Source organism: Pyrgilauda ruficollis, unplaced genomic scaffold (genome assembly GCF_017590135.1).
Source record: "Pyrgilauda ruficollis isolate IOZ18807 unplaced genomic scaffold, ASM1759013v1 scaffold52, whole genome shotgun sequence".
Classification (NCBI taxonomy): Eukaryota; Metazoa; Chordata; class Aves; order Passeriformes; family Passeridae; genus Pyrgilauda; species Pyrgilauda ruficollis.
In genome coordinates this window covers 1,886,681-1,905,184 of record NW_024526822.1, presented here as the reverse complement: position 1 = coordinate 1,905,184, position 18,504 = coordinate 1,886,681, and the positions used below count along the sequence as shown (strand labels likewise).

General features: G+C 45.2%; 1 protein-coding gene across 7 annotated transcripts in view; it reads right to left on the bottom strand.

The window, feature by feature from the left end:
- The window catches only part of PKNOX2 (PBX/knotted 1 homeobox 2), a 93,129-nt gene that overhangs the window by 34,239 nt on the left and 40,386 nt on the right, over nucleotides 1-18,504 (bottom strand). For 2 of the 7 annotated variants that reach the window (XM_041480601.1, XM_041480600.1), the window contains 3 exons: nucleotides 12,997-13,058; nucleotides 4,035-4,185; nucleotides 3,647-3,722 (listed from right to left, as the gene is read on the bottom strand). The gene's annotated coding sequence lies outside the window, so the exon portion shown is untranslated. Of the gene's footprint in view, nucleotides 1-3,646; nucleotides 3,723-4,034; nucleotides 4,186-11,532; nucleotides 11,608-12,992; nucleotides 13,059-18,504 lie in introns of all 7 variants that reach the window. The other 5 variants (XM_041480606.1, XM_041480602.1, XM_041480605.1 and 2 more) reach the window with 4 other exon arrangements.

Sequence of the window (18,504 nt, the reverse complement as noted above, 5' to 3'; positions counted from 1 at the left end):
GACCAAAGGTGACATCAGTGCTGTTGCTTGGGTAGCTGAGAAGAAACACACTCAAAAACTGTCTTGCTCTGCAAAAATTAAACCATTATCCAAGTTTTTCCATTCCAAACTGACACCTGCAGTCCTTCACCCATGTCCTGGTTTCAAACAGGACAGAGTGAATTTTTACAATAGCTTGGAGGGGGGCTTCACCAGACCCTAATATTATTTGATACATTATTATTATTATTATTATTATTATTATTATTATTATTATTATTATTATTATTATTATATACCATTGTCAGGGGCAGCGGAAAGGGTATCATTAGCAGTGGGGTAATGCTGGTCCTGACAGAGGGAGCTCTTTGGGGGCATGGCTGTGGTCAGGTAAAGCTCTGTGCTCTCTTTTTTTTGCATTTTTTTTATTTGTATTGCTGCTGTTACAAATTCATTTTCTTATCTCATTGCTGTTTCCAGTAAATTGTTCTTATCCCAACCCACAATCTTTGCCTTTTTTGCCTCCAATCTTTTCTCTACAGGCGCAGGAGAAGGGAAGCAAGTGAGCTGCATGGAGTTTTGGAGATTTGGGGAGGGGGCACTAACTTGGGGAATACGGCTATTAAATAACAAAAACCAATTTCTCTGCCACTGCAAATATCACAAAGTGCAAAACAGACCAGTGCCAGTGCAAGACCCACCTGCAACCTCAACCCTGCCAACAATTCTGGCACAGATCCCACCACAAATCAAGGAGTTTTTGTAAATGTTGCTGCAGTCCATGAACACCCCATAATCCATACTGCAATTTTCCATATTTTTAGATACAGTTTCCATTTAATGCCTTCCTGGGGTGTTTGTTTTGCAACTCAAATCTCACAGTTTTTATGCAAACCTCCCAAAACCTCCATAAATAAATGTGGACATATACCTGCTTTTTGGTGGACTTGCTAAAAACAGCAGAGTGAACCCAACTGCAGAAACACAGGTGAGGTGTGTGAGTGCAAAGACTTCCCTGACTGGAAAAGTCAGGAAACAGCAATACCACAGCACACCAAATAAAATCCTCTCCTAAATCTGCCTCATTTCCTGCTGTATCCTGCTATCACACTTGGAAATTTTCCCCTTGGGAGGGGGAAAACTCCCTCTGGAGCCCCAAAAGGCAGATAAACCAGAGTTCTTGACTCGCTGAGTTTTTATTTCACATCCCTCTCTTGCAGCTCTCTGGCTCCTCCTGGTCTTGCCTTCCCCAGAATTTCCTATGTAAAATGTAAAATTCCCTATGAAAAATGACTCACTGACCAGAAAACAAAAACATTGTTTTCCTTGAGGCACGTCAGGCTTTCTGGCACCTACAGGGAGTTGTCCCTATCCAAACCCTGAGCCAAGGCACTAAAGATTGAGATGGGAACACCTTGATTAATCACCACAATTGAAACATTTTTCATTTGCCCATTTGAAAGCAATTTTTTGGCCATATTTCCAGCCTCAGTGATGAAAGGGAAGTTTGAAATATGACATGGTGATTTATAGGGAGTTACAATGGGTTTCAAACTCCTTTAGTAATGCTTATTAGACTGTCTTCTCCATTTACTCCAAATGGGAGTAAATCTCAGCCTGGTCTGAACTCACCATGATGATGAAATTGGGATCAAAAAAGGACTGGAAAGTGTTCATGGTGTGAGACAGAAATGCTAAATTTTTTTCACAACATTTTTTTCACTATGACAAAAGGTATGGCCTGGCCTCAGAGGTGCATTTTGTGGTCATAGGGGCTTCAGGAGGAGGAAAGCTGAAATAGTTTGGTGCCTGGAAACTGCAGGGACTAACACAGAGCACAGAAAGCCAAGGGAAACCAAGAGGTTTCTCAGAAGCCTTCAGGTAGTTTCTATCATTAACCACTAAGAGTGATGCCAGCCCAGTGTTCCAGAAGGTAATTAAATGGACACCCACCACCAACACATCTCTCAAGGAAGGTGTCTGGACCCTGCTGGCACAATTTGCTGAGCAATTTGGGTTTGGTCTCCTTGCTGGAGATGCTTCCAGGCCAGGTTGCACTTTGTGTCCTCCACAGCCGCAGCTCCTCCAAAGAGAACAACCCAACACACACAAAACACATGGCAGGGCACAGAGTACTTTTGATGCCTTGAGATTTTAGCCTTTATATTTTCCAAATCCTGTGCTGCATTAGTGCATAACTCTAACTCCATGTGAAGTGTCAGCTCCTGTCTTCACATCTTGGTCAGACAAAACAATTCCTCTGGGCCTGGAAGCCAAGGACACCCAACAGCCTCAGGCCCAGAAAATGATAAACAAAAATAAACTGGGGAGGAGCAAACTGGGGGAATGGGACTTCATTGCCTGAAGCTGTAATTGGAGAATTAACCCCTGATGTGTAAATGGACCAAACTCAAATCTGCCTGAAAAACTCGTGAGCACTGTCCAGCCTGGGTGCAGCCTCTGGGAGGCTCTGGCTGCCCAAGGTGTGTCTGTTAAAGGCCTTTAATAAATTCCCACTTTATTCTCCTGACTCTGTCTGGCCTCTGTTCCAGGCAGCCACTCCAAGGCATCACTTTCACTCACTTTGAAATACAGATTGGCAGGAGAGCACCAAGCAGGGAGGATCCCCCAAAAAGTGGTCATTGTGGAGACCCCAATCCCCCCGACACTCACCAGAAAAGTAATTTCAACATGAATCCAACCTGTACCTTTATCAGAAAGGGGTAAAATCAGGCTAAGGAGATTTTCATCACTTCCTTTGTCGTGTGTTTTTTGTTTTGGCTGAAGCAGGGTCACCAGCAAGAACCAAAGGGCAGTCTAGGGGAAATAATCCTGCCCCTACTGGCTGCTTCTTACTAAGAGGGGACTTTCAGAGGAGGCAAGACTCAAAAGACTCAAAGAAAAGATCCTCTGCTGGGCCATGGACCAAATGAAGGGTTTGGGTTTTTCTCTGAGAAGCCCCTACCTAAATATAACCAGTTTAAGGTGAAACCAGGCACTTTTCCAGAATATTTACTCAAATTGAAGGGACCACTCCCATTTTCAGTGACCAAAGATTTCTCTTTGCTGCTACAGGAGGGAAGTTGTAGCCAGCAGGGTTTTATTTTCTGTGTCACCTGCCAGTTGCCCTGGTTTTGGCACAGATCAAGCACATTTGTCACTCTGTCAAGCCCTAATTTTAGTGATCAGGGTTGACGAAAGGACTGTGAAACCCTTGGTTTCATGTACATCTCATTTTAAGCTCTGCATTTCATTTATTTTTAGTTGGTGACCATTTCTTTGCACCCTACTGCCCGCTGTGCCAAAATTTTGCAGTGATAACAACCTATATTTCGGAATATTTTCACAAAAATATATCTGTGTTTTCCTCCAGGCTGCCTTGTATGGCACTTAACAATATGTTATCTACACTTGAGATTTAAAACAAGACTCCCTGCACAGACTGATTTCTTTAAAAAAAAAAAAAAGTGTAATTCTGCTCTGAAATATTCACTGCATTTAGGGAAGGGTTGATACAATTTAAATTATATCAACAGAAAACAGCAGAAATTCCTGCAAATAAAGCCACACCAAGGTGATTACTCACCACATCCTGCTCAATTAATATGCATAATTGCACAATTAATATATATAATTGCTTAAATAATATAAAGCAAAGCAGCCTTACTGTTAGGGGGTGCTCAGGGAGCCACTGCCCTGGAAGTGTCCTCCCACTGCCCCGAAAACTGGGTAGGGATCACAACCTGGGAAAACAAAAATGAAATATTTTAATATTGAGAGAAATTATAAAATAAGAAAGTGAAATATTAAGCAAAGGATGAAGGTCTGCACTAGGAAAGCGCAGTGGCAGTGGAGCCATGGATGGCAAATCTCTCTTAATGCTTTTTTTCTGGAGGATAATGAGAAAACAGGAGAAATCAAGGAAAATGTAGGTGGGAATATCCCCTGGAGATGAAAGCAGGACTGATGTCTGAGTTAGGTCAGGGGTTTTCCCCAGCAAGTTTGAACATCTCCAAAAAAGAACAAAAAACAAATCAGATTTGTAGAGGTCGAACCGAGATGTGTCCAGAAAATGAAGGCGTGCCTCTCGTTGGTCTGTGCACAGAGGATGGAGCCAAGGCTGTCCTGTCCTCTCCTCTTCCACTCCTGGGGGGTGCTGAAAGCTCCTCACGGGATCACACTGAGGGCTACTGCTCCAATCCAGCTCTGAAAAGGAGAAAAAAGGAAAAAAGGAATGAAACAGCACTGATGCTGGCTGTGCCCCCAGTTCATGCTGGTAGTTGCCATTTCCCTGGTTAATTATAATATTTCCTTGAGTGTAAAGGTGTTTTTATACTTGGGCTCAGAGTGAACTGGGGAACAGCCACTACCTCCAAAATGGGGGAGCTCCCAGACACAACTGAATAAGGAAAAGTCCATCCATATGCTAGAGATGATTTTGCAGCTGCCAAGAATCTGGCCTTTATGGGACTGGGATTTCTAGGCCCATCTCAGCAGTTTCAGTGGAAAAATGAAGATGGGCTGAGCAAGGACCAGCACAGCCACCCACACAGAGGTGTTTTGTGTTTGACTGAAAAAAAAAAAAAAAGGAATACAAGAGATAAAATACACCAGATCTCTCCATATATAACACCTCTAGTGAGCCACTCAGACCTTCAGTATCCATCTGATGAATGCCCCTCAATATACATCACCTCCACATACTACCTCTGTGTCTATAAACATCACCTGAGATCTCCAATATATGTGTGATGCATCTTCCTTGATATATATCTCCTGGTAAAGAGCTCCTCAGACCCCCAGTATAAATCCCTTATTTTATATAAATATATAGTCCAATATATGTGCCTTGATACACACAAGCTGTGCCGAGCTGCTCTCAGCCCACCCCTGCTGTATCACCTTGGTGCAAACCTGCCCTCGACAGCTCCTCACCAATGCACAGCTGGCAGGGACACCTCTGATAAACAGCACCTGGCTGGAGCTCCTCAGATCTCTGTTACACATCCCGTACATCCAGCATGGCACACGTCATCTCCAGGGAGCTCCTCAGAGCTCTGATAGATGTGTCACCTCCAGAGAGCCCCTCAGATTTCAATACACATCCAAAACACCCACCCTGGTGCACGTAACCCGTCCAGAGCTGCTCAGACTGCTGATAAATGTCCAACACAGAGATGTATGTACACCTGCATGTTCTGAGCTGCTGATTTGAATGTACATCTGACATATGCCACCACTACCTCCAAAGAGCTCCTCAGCTGCCCAGCACACACCTGAGATACCTCCCAGCCTGCACAGAACCTCCAAAGAGCTCCTCAGATGCCCAAATATACACCTGAGGTACCTCCCAGCCTGCACAGAACCTCCAAAGAGCTCCTCAGATGCCAAATATACACCTGAGATACCTCCCAATCTGCACAGAGCCTCCAAAGAGCTCCTCAGCTGCCCAAATATACACCTGAGATACCTCCCAGCCTGCACAGAACCTCCAAAGAGCTCCTCAGATGCCAAATATACACCTGAGATACCTGCACAGAACTCTGGAGAGCTCCTCAGATCCCCACCACACACCCCAGGGATGCATCTCTGCTGCACATCACCAGCAGAGAGCCATGTCTGGTGTGGTGAGGCCAGACAGGAGATCCATGAGAACTCTTTCCCCTGGTTTTAATTCCATTCCCCTGGTTTTAACTCCATGGCAATAACAACAGGTGGAGTTTTGTGCCTTCAGGGCAGGTGTCCATCAGCTCCCCCAGGAACATGGATCCAAAGGAGTTACATGGAGAAGCTTGCATTCCTGGAAATCTGGCCTGTGGTCATTGCCCAAGGAGAGATCTGGAAACAACTGGAACATTTCAGGGCAAAACACAGCAGAAACCTCCAAATGTGGAAAATATGGTGGAAGAGACAAAAGGTCAAGGTGCCTCTTGAATTCTCAGGCCAGTGTAGGTCCAGCCAAGAGATGCAGGGACCTGATCTGCTCAGAAGGGCCTGAGTCCAAAACTCTTCCACCAGAACAGCAGGTGAAATATTAAGGTTATTTAGGGTAAAGAATTAATGTTCATGCCTTGGAGGAGCATGAATGGGCTGATGCCAAATACATATCCTGAACCTGGGACTTGATTTTCATTGGATTTGTCCTGACATCATGATGGAAAAGCTCATGTTTTGCACCAGTCCTCCATCCTATAAAGACTTTTTTCTATCCCACAGGAAAGACTTGCTATCTGGGCTTGCTGTGTGAAAAAAACATGAGGGCTGGAGGAAAAGGAGCAGAAATAAGGCTCTGTCAGTGTTAAAAGAGCTCTGACAGACTGGTAGACTGATTTTCATCCTTGGAGGTGGCCAGGCCTGAGGCCTTGGGTGCTGCATGCATTTAGGACAAAACCATTGTGCAACTTCTGCAGAAACGATGCTGGTTTTGTCCCCATCACGAGGAACACAAAGAGCCAACCCCACCAGGGACATCTCCCTGAACACCCTTGCAGAGAGAGAGAGAAGTCTTTTTGAGCTGCCACACACTTTTAGCAACTTCAAAAGGCATCCTTTGAAGTTTAGCAAAGGCCTTTGAAGTCCTCCCCGTGCGAAGGGGAATGGAGGAGATGCCTCCTTCAAGATGCTCCACCACAGGCAATGCAAGGCAGCAAGATCCAGGGTGTCCCACGGCTGCTCATGGCTGTGCTCAGCAGCTGCCCCAGGGTCAGAAATGAGACACCATTTCTGACAAGTCATCAATCCCCACAAATGCCCTAAATCCCGATTTGCTGGCCTGAATAGCATCCAACAGCAGAGATGGGAGCCCAGTACCCTGGGACAGCAGCCTCTACCCTGGCTGCAAAAAGCCAAGGGCATCCCTGTTCACAAGTTTTAATGAAGTGTAAGGGAATGCTAATAAAGCTGACATTTAGCAAAAGAAAATTCAGGATTTTTTGTGAAAAGTGTAGGATTTTAAAGCAAGAAGGGTTTTTTCCCAGCATGTCACGTTGTTTCTTCCAATGTGAGCAGACTGTGGTGCTTCCAGCCTCATCATGTCAGTGCTGTTTAATTGTGACTATCATGTTTTAATAATTTTAATGCCAGCTCCTCTGACTTACAAGGAAATCACAAATGGTGAAATCCCCAGTAATGCTGGGTTTTGCTGAATTATTTTTATACCCCACGCTATGCCCAGCAGCAAGCTCTACTGGCCCCAAACTCCATACCCATGGGGACAACCAAAGAAACCCTGTAGGTGTGAAAAACAGTACAAATGCAGAAATCAAAGCTCAAGTTTTAGTTAACCCTTTAAGGAGCTCCAAGGGATGATCATGACTCTCCAAACACCTTGGCAACACCTGCTGCCATCTGCCAAAATCACTTTTGTGATAAAAACCTTTGGTGTGTTGGGCTTTTCCCCACACAGTGCAGTTTCTCTCCAGCCTCTGGATAAGGGCTGGGGCCAGGTGTTGGCGATGCTGGGGCAAAGAAGAATATAATATTTTCATTTCAGAAGTCAAACTGGTGATGCACAAACCCCACCCTTTCTCAGAGAGAGTGAAAGATTTGAGACATGCCCATACACCCAAATATTTTTGTATTTCTGCAAAAGCAAAGCTGCTTTGAGGCTAAACACAGTTGGGAGAGACTTATCTGTTGGCAGAGCCCTGCTGTAGGGGGCTCACATTTACCCAAACGGGGCATGTAGAGAAATACTGGACATCCCCACCCCAGACATGTGCATGTGAACACATCTGGATCCAGGGAACAAAAGCAGCCTCTCTCCACTGCGCTGATAAATAATGGAAAGGCAAAGTGCCCTGCAGAAGCAGCACCATACTGTTCGGCCTCGGGCGAGACGGAGGAAAATTCGGTACCCATGAGGTCTGGAACAGTGGGATTAATAACACATCAATTTTAATGCAGGGTGGCTTGTGCGGTTTTTTCCCTTTTCCTTTTTTTTTTTTTTTTTTTTACCCTGCTTCACAAACAGCAAAGTGAATGTTTGAGCATCTCAGTGGGGGGTTAATGAGGACTCTGATTAGTTATTCAGATTTGCCGATGCTGCCTACATCTATCCTCGGATGGGGGAGTAGCAGGAAAGGGTTTGCAGAAAAAGCTCTTAAAGATGACCTGCTTGGCTGTCACAGCCCAGGGGGATGGAGCGTTGGGGTGCTCACATTACAGGGGTCCCCAACCCCAAAATCCTCGTGCCAACTTTGAGATGGAAAACTTTATTTTCCCATCATTTGTAGGGGAAGCTGCTGCACGTTCAGCCATGCCAATTCCTGTAAAGTTTCTGAAGAAAACATTTGGATTTGTGGGATTTTTTTTTACCTGAGTAAAAAAAAAAAAAAATCTTGGGTGCCCGTAATGAAATCTGTGTGCAGTTCTGGTCAGAAGTATAAGACCAAAAATGATGGATGGACAGATGCAAGGACGCATGGATTCAAAGATGCAGGGCTGCACAGATGCATGGATGAACACACGTGGTGAAAAGACACATGGATACATGGAAGCAAGGCTGGAAGAAAGGATGGATCACCCCAAAAGCCACCACTGGGCTGCAAAAATGCAAAAACTGCTGCAGTATTTCCTACAGCATCCCATAAAAGTCTGACAGTGGTTTACGTCCTTGCAAAAAAGCAATGAGCTCACCTCCTTGCTCCTTGACCCAGAGATATTTTAAGCAGGTTGAGCTCACATCAGTATTTTAAGAAGGTTGAACTCCTGTATTTTAGGGGTTTCTTTCCAGATTTAGGTTTTTGCTCTTCACCTGCATCAAAAATCAAAAGGGAACCTGAGAAAATAAATGGCAGGTGTCCAAAATAATGCTACAGGAGGCCTGAAGGATGGAGCCAGGGAGGTGTTCCATGGCATTGCAAAGGGGCCAATAAAAAATTCAGGCATTATTTTAGGAGCCACTCTAGGATCCGTTATTTCTTCATCAAGAAGAAATATTTGCAGGATGAGCAGGAGGGTGAAGGCACTGTCTCAGTGGTAAATTCATCCCAACAATGAACGTCAACACTGGATTTCTTTTTGGGTCTAGAGACCCAGCTGGATCTTGCTCTGAGCATCACTCAACCTGGCATCCAGCAGGGGTTCTGAGGGCCCAAACTCTGGTGTTTGTGTCTTTTGCCACAACACCTGCCAGGATCTTAGGGGAAGGAAAAACTGGAGTTATCCTTCCGATTTCACATTGAGGCACTCCATCCCACACAGGCTCTTTTCCCAAGGACTGCCTCCATATGCTTTGTCTGGGTTTTAAACGGTGTGTTAATTGTTCTGAATTAACAGCTCCAGCTGGAGAAGCAAACAAGCAATTTGCAGCCTTAAGATAATACCCAACTTATCTCAAGTGATTTAAGTTGGGATTTTTTGTTTTGTTTTGTTTTTCTTTTGGGGGGGGCAGCTAGTGGGTTTTTTGGGGGTTTTGGGTTTGGGTTTTTTTGAGGGGATATAATGGGTTTGGGTTTTTTTTGAGGGGATATAATGCCTTTCTGGTTGTGAATGCACTGTCCAGAGCCTGGCTAAAATCACTTAGTGCACCCAATCCATCAGGAGTGGCCATTGGCACATGGTCACAGGAGGAGATGGGATGGTAGGGCAAAGAGAAAAAATGTAAAATCTCTGCATTTCACTTTGTTTTAGACACAGGAAAAATCTAATATATCCTCATCACTTCTGGGCAAACCAGTGACTGCAGAAGAGCTAAGGATTATCTTCTCCCCAGCACTTTTTATTTTCTATTACACAGAATCAGGGAATCACAGGATGGTTTGGGTTGGAAGGGACCTTAAAACTCATCTTCTTCCAACTCCCTGCCACAGGCAGGGACACCTTCCACTATCCCAGGCTGGTCTAAATCCCCATCCAGCCTGGCCTTGGACATTTCCAGGGATGGGGAAACCTGTGCCAGGGCCTCACCACCCTCACAGGGAAGAATTTCCATTTACAGTTTGTTTCACAATATTCAAGCTCTCAAAAAAACCAAAAAACACCCAACAGCAAACTCTTTTAAGCTTTTCCCTTTGCCCTCTTTCATCTTTTTCCCTTTTGCTTTTCTTCATTTGCTGCTATATAGAGGAAGGGAGAAGGAAAGATCATTATGATTATTTGTTTACAAGACTGGATCTTCAATTAATTTTTTTTAATTGTCATTTCAGCAATTTAAATCCTTTCTAATCTCACTCAGGGTGTGGGATTCAAGGAGAAAAGTCCACCCCTCTCTCCCCACCCTTCCATGCCTGGTTTTAAGAGGAGCCAACAGTGCTGGCAGTGAAACAGAAGCCACAAGAAAAGATTTCTATGATTATGACCAAGTGTCTGTTGCCAGATTGAGTGGAAACTCCTCTTGCTACCTGTCCTGGTTCCAGCCAGGAGAGGGTTAATTTCTGCAGTGGCTGGGAGGGGGCATGGCCAGGACCTGGTTATTCTATACCACTCCATTTTTTGGGAGGAGGGGCAGGAAAGGGACTCCCTTCCCAGCCGGAGCAGCTCTAGCTGAAGGTGAGCATTTTTGTATGAGTCACTCATTTTTGGTACCCTTTTGTTATTAATATTGTTGCTGTTACTGTTGGTTTTCTCATTCCAGTTTCCAGTAAATTGTTCTTATTTCAACCCATCTTTTTGATGATGATTTTTGCCTTTCATGCCTCTAATTCTCTTCTCTAGGAGAAGGGAAGGGGAAAGGGCATCCAGTGAGTGGCACCATGGTTTGCAAAGTCTCAGTAGAGGCACTAAACTGTGGGGACCATTCCTAAATCGTGACTCTACCCCAGCCAGGACCGAGTTGGGAGTTTTCCCAAAAGTTTTCCAAGTTTGGGTCCTGTCAGATGACTGGGATCATGGCTGATGTCATGGACCTCCAACATGGTCTTCTGCTGAAGTTTGTCTCCATTTTGTCTCCTTTTCCCAGAGAAAGAAAGGTCTAGCCGTGCCCTGAGGACATGAAGAAGGGACGATAGGATGCAAGGATGCATCCTTCTCCAACAAGGAGGCACCTCCAAAACACAGACCCAACTCTGCGGGACTCAGGCAGCCTCGGATGCCCAGATCCCCAGTGCCAAGCTGTGCTACCTGACGACCTCCTGGCACAGGGATAAAGTAACAGGAGAAGCGATAAATCACTTTGGCACCTTCCCTGGGCATGGCAGCCCTTGATAAAAAACCAAAACTCAGGGGAGGGAGTCTGACACCACACTATTCCCAGCGCATTCTGTTGCACAGATTAATCCTCCTTGATGGAGAATTACAATTAGGGCTTCGTCTTAAGGAGATATCAGCAATCAGATATCTTATCAAATGCCACCTCAATTATTCAAATAATCCCTGGCTCTTAGATTTGGGTGCTGTTTAGGGAAAGCAGTCCGATTAATGTGCTGACACTTCCCCATCACGTCCGACATCCTCAACTTCACGTCTGATTACGGAATTTGCATTCAATTTAATTTTTTCCATCTGGAGTAAATGAATAATCCGAGTACCTACCCCAGCCTTAATTACATTTGTTAAATTAAAAACCTGGGATGTGAGAAATTTAAATGCATGTAGCTCCATGGCCAGACAAACCTGCATGTTCAACCTGCCGCAGCCCTGCTCCAATTTCTCTTCCTTCCCCACAGCCAGGCATCAAGGAAATTACAACTAGAAAACAAAAATTCTTTCTAAACGATGAAACAATAGATGATCTTTTGACATTTCCAGCGCTGTTTGCAAGGGAATGAGATAAAATGTAATAAATTCATATACTTCTGTGTGTTTCTTGGCTCCAGCAGCTAAAATTTCCATCTCTTTATGCAGGAGTCCTGGGGAGCAGAAATCCTTGATAATGCCAAACAATTCGACACTTTATTTTCTCTTTACTCCACACCATGCAAAACACAGGCTTCAAGCTGCCAGCTGCTGGGAGTGAAACCAGATGCCACATCCCTTTTCCATATGGAAACAGAAATGGCCCCGTCTGGGGGGGCCCTGTGCTCCCCTCAGTCCCAGCCCTCCCTGACCCCAGGGCTGCTACTGGCACACAGCAAAGGCTCCCTCCAACAGTAAAAAAAACCCACTATTTCAATGGTGTAATTGTCATTTTCTACACTCAGCCTGGCTCAAGCTGGATTCTGGTACCGTCAGACCCAGAGGACATCAAAAAAGATTCACCCCAAGCCACCACATTTCCTAATTTTAAAATAAAGAAGTAAACAGAGAGGTGTGAGAAAGACTACTGAACTCGACAAATTTTTCAAAATAAACTTAGCAGAAGCTTGCTGAGTTTCCCTTCTTTTGGAGAAGATGAAACTTAAAAGGATGGAATTAATAGGTGGACACAAAGTGGTGACAAGAAAAGTGTCCAAATAATTAAAGAATAATTAAACATTAAATGGAAGATAAAGCATTACCAGCTCAGACCATTCTAGGAGGAATACTTCACAGATTAACTGGAAATGGGAAATGTCAAATAAATAAATTTGGCTGTTGATCTAGATGTCAGCAGCAATGAAAACGTTGAGGAAAATCTTTTCTCAACTCTCACAAAGACCGAAATAAATAACTTACATATGAGTGAGTGCAATGACATCAATGCCCCAGTTTGAGGCTTGTGAGACCAGTAATAAAATATGGTTAAAAATACTCAGGAAAAGCCACACTTGGGGAAAGTGAGACAGGTGAGAGCAGAATCAAAAAGTTTTCCCTTTCCTCCCAGCATGCTTGCAGCTCAGACAACACTTCTGCACTCCCAGGAAGCTGAATTGACTCCCCAGCCCAAAAAAATCCCTTCAGAGGGGTGTGACAGACACACCCCAGGCACAGTGGCCATCAGATCTGGCCATCAGGGCAGGCAACTCAGATGCAGTCTAATGGACCTGCGGTTCCTCATCCTTCCTGACTTCCTTCTGCCTTGTTTGGAGTTAACAGTTACAGTTCCGGAGAAGAAAACATCATGTTTTAGCAATGAGGTCCCCAGCGAGGCTGTTTAAAAATTAATTAGTGCCATGCAACGTATTAGCGATGAACAGTAATTTTAGCTTTTGTACCTACTTCATTGCCTTCTACATGGTTGTTATTCCAGCTTTTCCATGGTCCTCCCAGCCAACCAGGACCTACACAGAGCATACCAAGGAAATTATTGGCTGTGTCTCCTGGAAATACTCAATTCAACAGCAAACACACACCCCAGTGTGATCTCTCTGAAGCTGTTAAATAAATTAGAGTCATATTTGCTGAGCTGGCTGGAAGGATGGGAGCCTGCTCTGCTCACAGAGGTGCCCATCATCCCAAAACAGCAGCTGTCCAAGGGTATGAGCCTGTCCAAGGGCAGTCCCTGGGCAATGTGGGTGTTGTGGTGTGGAGGAGGCTGTGGGTCGTGGCTTTACCCAGGATGGAGGACAGAAGTCCTCCCTCCATGGACAGACTCAGGTGGAGATCACCCAGACCTGAAGATGGAGAACCTTCCAGGATGGAGGTCTGCCAGCCCCAGACACATCTGCCAGCCCCAAGGTTGAATATTTTCCATCAAACCCAAGGAAGAAGATCCTCATATCCCAAAAATGGAGATACGCTCCCAATTCTGAAGGTGAAGATGCTCAGGGATGGAACTCCACAAAACAGAAGGAAGAATCAGCCTAACCCCAAGGCTGGGAATTCCCCCAACCACAAGGAAAGGGATCTCCCAGCCCTGCAGATGGAGATCTCCAAAACCCAAGGATGGAGACTCACAAACTTCAAGGACAGAGCTCCTAACGCTGAGGATGGGGATCCACCAACCCTGACGATGCAGAGCCTCCAAACCCAAGGACCCTCAGAGCCCTGAGGACAGAGATTCTGCAGACTCCAAGGACGGGGATCCCCCCACCCAAGAATGGAGAGAGAAATCCTCTCCAGGACAAAGACCCCCAAACCTAAGGATGCAAACCCCATCTCCCCCAATCCCACGGAGGGCAATCACCCCCTAGGGCATCAGTGGCTGAAATCTTCACCCCACACTGCACAGAGCAGAACCTGGGGTCAGCACCCTGCTCTGGTAATGGCCACCTCCCAAAGTGCAGCCCCAGATGAGCCAGCACTGAGCTCCTCTTGGCAGTGAGAGAGGCAGCAGGGACCAAGGAACCTCGCTGTGTGCACTGCCTTCAGGTGGATTGCGGAGCTGAGGGGAAATTTGCTGGGACATCTGGAATATATTCATTTTATGGCATGTTTCATATCACAGACAGGTACTTTGAAGCAGTTAAGTAGTAGCAGGGCAGCACGTCCCCATGGGTGGGCTGTGGTTTGTGCTTTCAGCCCGAGCTGCACCGGCATGACAAAGGGGCTGGGGAGACAGAGCTGACGTTTTCCAAACACAGCTTTGTGCCTCTGGGGGCAAATCCAGCAAGAAATTAAAACCCAAAAGGCCAAAAAAAAAAAAAAAAAAAGAAAGAAGGAAAAAGGAAAAATTAAAGAAAACAACCCCCACGTCTAAGTGATGTTGATCCCCACATCAAGCTATTAACAGGCCCATCACAAATTGTAAATGACTCAGATAAATTAAATGGCTTAGCAACTGTGAGGAAAGGCCCTTCTGAAGATTCATTTGTTTTGCGGAAAAGAAATTATTGGGGAATTTAAAATCTTTTCCAGCAGCTTGACACAGGCACCCTGTCAAGCCCACATATTGTTGCTCACGCAGCCCTGGGAGCCAGTCAGCTCTGAAAGGAGTGGGAGAAACAGAGAATCCCAGAATGGTTTGGGTTGGAAGGGACCTTAAAGATTATTCCAATTCCCTGTGACTGGCAAAGATCCCTTCTACTGTCCCAGGCTGCTCCAAGCCCTGCCCAGCCTGGCCTTGGGCACTGCCAGGGATCCAGGGGCAGCCCCAGCTGCTCCGGGCACCCTGTGCCAGGGCCTCAGCACCCTGACAGGGAACAATTTCTTTCTGATATCTAAACCTCCCCTCTTTCAGTTCAGTGCCACTGAAGTGCTCTGTGAGCCTCCAGGAGCAGGGGGATACAGGAACGCTCCGCTGGGGAGCCACTGACGAGGCTGCACCTCCTCCTAGAAAAACTATTAAAAGCCTTGGCCAGCGAGGAGGTCTGAAAATGGGATGATTTGACCCAAAACATCTCCATGCAGAGGGAAAGCTGGGAACTGAGCTGCAATTAAGAAAGAAAGGGGGGACAGTAACACGGGACAAGAAGTTAGGGTTGCAACCCTGAGTGCAGTGAGGTGCAGGGATGCCAAAACTGCAGTGATCCCCCGAGGCCCAGTGAGCTGCAGGGATTTACCCCCAGAGCAGGGAGCCACTGCTTTCCTCCCGTGCTAATTCACGAAATTCATGCATTAAACCTACCTGACTTCAGAGGCAAAGCCCAGCTCCCCATTCACAGCCCTTTTAGCTCATGCAAAATTCAGGGGTTGTTCACCTTCAGACGCAGTTTCGCCAGCAGCAGCAACTCAAAACCCCTTTTAGTGGAAGTTCAGAGGTATAAAAGATGCAAAACACCCCTTAATTATTCACATGGTGCTTCAATCAAAGCCACACTGTGGGGTAAAGGGAAGGATCTGGTGACCCTGGGGATGTCTCCCCATCTCTTCTGGATGGGAAAACCCTTCGTGTATTTACTGGGGAGAAGTGAAGGGGGGAGATGATAAAATAAAAGGGTTTTCTGTATCCAAAAAGGGCTGGAGAGTGAGGAATGCAAGGAGTATCCATTTTTCAGGTGCATCCAACCAGAGAATCCTGCATTTGCTCTTTGGCAACACTGAAGCTTTTCCAAATTTTTATAGCACCAGAGGAGTAAAATTCAAGTGGGGCATAGGAAGAGAAATTGCAAACCAAGAAATCCAGCAAGAAAGGATAAAAACAACTAAAAAAAAAAAAAAAAAAAGGAAACTCAAAAATTATTATTTTGTATTTCAAATACAGGAGGTTTTCAAAAAAGGAAAAGCCTTGGAAGATACTTTTCCTTCCATTTTTTCCTCTCTGTTTTGCTTCTTTCTCTTCCATTGAGCATCCAGGTGCTTCTGAGTTTGGGATTTCCATTTCCAAAATGTTTGGATTTTTCTTGGGGCAAAACCCCAACAGCTCAATACAAAAAAAGCCAAGCCCAATCCCAAAAGTAGGACACGGAGCCCTGCTCAATCCAACCTCAGCTTGAGGCTCACTAATTACCCAGTAATAGTATTTATATGCTGCCGGCACACTCGGAAATGCAGCTCCTAATAACCGAGGTCGGCATCAATATTAATGTCCTGCCTTGACTCTCCATACACAGGGACCAATGAGAGACAAAAAAAAACCATCAGAGCAAAGTGAAAAGAGGAGCAGAAAATGAATTTTAGAAGAATTTTTGGGCAGGAAGGGAGTGCTTGAGATTAAAAAAGGGGAGCAGCAATAAGAGCAAATGTAAGTTCCCATCTCTGAGGCATAAATCTTCCAGCAGTACAAAATTTTTCACCACCCAGACTTTGAATTTCCCCACAGGTAGGAACAGGCCAGAACTCTCCTCTTCCTGTGATGGGAATAGATTTCTAAAACTCGGGGTCTTCCCCTGACCAGAGTTACTCTAAGACATTCGGATTCAAATATTCACCCCTGCAAAATTCAGTCCTCTTTTGGTTGCTCCTGCAAAACCCCAGGCTTTGGGTTGGCTCAGCTGGAAACAACCTCCTGAGAAGCACTCCTTTTCCAGTGATAATTTGGGAGCATATCCCCCCAGATCCAATATTCTGTTGCATGCAGATGTACACAGAATATCTGCAGGAATGTGGCTACGCAGGGCACAGTGTGGGTTGCATACATGTCCCAGCACCACTCCATAATTCGATTAAAAATCGTCTTTTCTTAATAATTTCTACGCAGAGCCACTTGTCACACCAGGAGCATTAAGGCAGAGTTTAAATGGAGTTAATAAAGTATTAATAGCCTGCAGTAAGGCTGTGATGGATTTGAGCTGCATGTGATCAGTACCCCTTGGTACAAGCTGTTACTGCCAATGTCCATGCTCGGTGCACAGCGAAAAAATCAGAGGTCTTCCATGAAAAAGGAAGTTCCAGGAAATCAGACATTTCTCACCGAAAGATGCATGTTTTGGGGATTTTTCCCATCAAAATGAAAGCTGGCAGTTGAAGAGCAAGCGTGAATGTGGCATTTACTCTGTATGGTATCAACCCACAGCACTGACACATTAATTCATGTTGATTAACACTGAAAGAAAACAAACGGAAGCCATAACATTCATGCCCAAGAATTCACCGTTAAGACATTCCCGGGTCATCATTTTGCAATACTTTCTTCCCAATGCAATTTGAGAATTTCCTTATTTTTAGTCAAATTCCAAGCAAGAAAAGGGCAAATTGTGGAAAGAATTTGAGAATAGATGCTCTGCTTCCCTGAGAAACTGTGGCTATGAAGCCTTTACTGACACATTTTGAGTATTGACCCTTCAGAGAAGACCCAGCTCTGTACTGATGACTACAACACAGCAGGTAACACATCAATTAACCCTTCAAAGACCCAGCCCTGAGATAATGACTACAAAGGCAATGAGTAAACTGTTGATCCTCCAAAGACCCAGCCCTGCATTGATGACTACGCTGAGTAGAAGCAGGACTCAAGCCAACTGCCTAAAGGCTGCCATAAAAATCAAATGCTACTATTAAATGATTTCAGATATTGAAAGAAATCTCCAGAGACTAATTATAACCTCGTTTGGCAATTTGGGTGGAAAGCACACTCTGCAGTTGTAGCCTTGGCCATCAATTCTGGTCAAACTTGAGACCTTTCTAAAGAGCCATTGTGTGACCCAGTGGAAATGGCAATTTTTCATATGGAATTTTTCCCAAAGCTTAAATCGTCTCTTTATTCAATATTTCTTAGTTCTAACTTGTGGAAAGAGGCTGTGAGGTCTATTCCAGGAGGAGCAGTCTGTGAGAAAATGTCAGAGGGTAAAAACATCTCAGGGAAGAAAAGTGAGGATTTCCACTCGAGGTGCTGACTGGCACCGCCAGAGGACCCAAACCCAAAACCAGGAGGGGTTTGTTTTAATTTGTTGGGGTGATGCAAGAAGAACCATGAGAAGGAGCAACACCTTCTTCCACCTTCTCCAGCTGCAGGTCACCACCTTTTGGGCATTCAGAAATGCTGTTTCTGCAACCAAAATTCTCACTGGAAGATCCTCCCCACCACTTCCAAGACAGAGGAGTGAGAGGAGAGCCCCTTCCTCCTCCAACCTTTCCATCAGCATCAGAGAAACCACCAAAATCACCACACCTTGCAAATCCCTCCCTGCCTTCCCCTCCCCAATGTCTGCTTTCCCCAGAGGATCCTCCAAGATGTCCAAAACCTGCTCAAAATCATGACCTGCCAAACAAATAACCAAAATCAAACAAGAAACTGAGTTAATGAATAAATTGGGAGCTACTGAAGCCGCACAATGCACTCGCCATACCAGACACAGAGCTCCAAGTTTGCCCCCACTGCTTTCCCATGAAATGGGAGCTGCAAGGACTGAGAGAAATAAAAGTGATTTTGAGGCTTGCTGCAGCTTTTCAGCTCTCTGACGAGATGTT